The following is a 1,911-nucleotide window of genomic DNA, read 5'->3' as shown; positions in this document are numbered from 1 at the left end:
GTCCAGGACCGACCACTGAAAGTCTGGAATTAGTTTTGGATTACATAGGGTTAAATCTATGGATGAAAAGTTTAGGTTATTTGAATTTTGAAATGTTGGGGAATTGTCGTTAAAAATACTAGTATTGGTTTTAGTTAAGAAATCTTCTATGATTTTACCTTTAGTATCAGTTGGTTCATTTCCCCAAAGAGGGCTATGGGCATTAAAATCTGGGGTGTGTGAGGTCAAAAGATATGAGAGTTCTGCCTGGTTTGCACGCAAACCGCGAATGTTCCGCTAAAGAACAGCCATTTTTATTTATTTTGAGGGCACGGGTTCAGTATATTTTTTTTTGGTCGTTCGTGACTGTTGCCTTTGTTTTGTTTGGCTGCGGTCACGGTGGACCGCAGCTTTTTTGGACGGAGAGTGTGAAGGGGGAGGAGGGGGTGCGGGGGGTGGGTTGAAGGGCTTTATTGGATGAAGGGCGATGGGATGGAGGTGTTGATGAGGGTGAAGAAGAAGGTGTAGTTGGCAGTGGGGATGAAGATGAGCATGGTGAGGATGAGGATGTGGGTGAGGATGAAGATGGTGGTGAGGATGAGGACGGTTGTGAGGATGAAGGTGGAGATGGTGAGGGTTTTGGGGTGAAGATGTTGAAAGAGATTTTGGAGGGGATGAGTGGAGGCAGAGCTCCATGTCCTCCTCCTGGTTATCGTGGCGCTTTTGGGTTTTTAAATTTTTATTGGACGTACGTGGCGTTTTCACGGTATGGAATTTTACATTTTCATTGTCAGCGGTTCTGGGGCCTGCCTTGGCAGCGTCTGCTTAGGTTTTTTGTGTTGATTCTAATCCCATCGGGAAGACGGCTGCCTTAGCCTGGGCAAAGGTGCCTCCGAACTTCGCTCCGTGGGTTAGGATGGCCTTTTCTTGAGAGTAATTGGGACATTCCTTCGAATATGCTGGATGTCCTCCCTGCTGGCAATTTGGGCACCGAGGAACTGACGTGCAGGATTCCTCTATGTGACCCTCCTTGCCATAGCGAGGGCAAATAGAATTTCGCCGGCATCTTAATTTTGTAAGCCCGAAGCGCTGGCAATTAAAACAGCGCATCGGGTTAGGAACGTAGGGTTTTACCTCTAGTTCCAAGTACTCTATCGTCAATTTGGTAGGAGGTCTTGGACAGTCGAAAGACAGTATCCATGCGTTGGTGCGGATCTCTTTCCCATCTCGTCGCACTATGACACGACTAGCGCGGGTGACACCTTCTATTTCTTGCACCATTTTTTCCTCCATACAGCCGTCTAGGTCACGGCTTTTTACAGCACCCCTGGAAGTATTGAGACTCCTGTGAGGCTCAACACTTACAGGGATGCCGCCAAATAACGTACATTTCCGTAACTGTACGGAATCAGCCACGTTGGCAACCTCCACTAAGAGGTCGCCAGACCCCTGGGGGGAGACTTTCTTTGGTCTGGAAGCTTTGCCAATGGCAAAGACGTTTAAAGAAGTTACTTTTTTTTTAGACTCATCGGCTAAGGAGATCACCAAATAAGGTGACCATCCTAGCGATGTTTGTCTAGGCAGGTCCCAGATACTGATATTATCGTCCTCTCTCAACCGTTTTCTTTTGCCCTGGTCAGGATTCGCACCCGCTCCTCCTGACAGGGACTTGTTGGGAATTGGGGTAGGGGGAGAAATTTTTGTTTTTATATCCATATATATTACATTTTTGTTCATCTCCAGGGCTCCCAACCCGCCACCGAGTCCAACAAGGGGACACCGCTCGGAAGTCCATAGCTGGTATCAGGGCTACTATCCTGGAGGTATACTCCCAATCAGACGGCAAGAAATCTTGCCTTCTAACCAAGATTGGCCCAAAACCGGTTCTATGAACCGGTCGCAACCGATTGAGTGCAGTAGGCCGCTGCACCC

Source organism: Aplysia californica, unplaced genomic scaffold (genome assembly GCF_000002075.1).
Source record: "Aplysia californica isolate F4 #8 unplaced genomic scaffold, AplCal3.0 scaffold00644, whole genome shotgun sequence".
Classification (NCBI taxonomy): Eukaryota; Metazoa; Mollusca; class Gastropoda; order Aplysiida; family Aplysiidae; genus Aplysia; species Aplysia californica.
The sequence above is the reverse complement of the archived record's forward strand: the minus strand, read 5'-3'. Positions refer to the sequence as shown.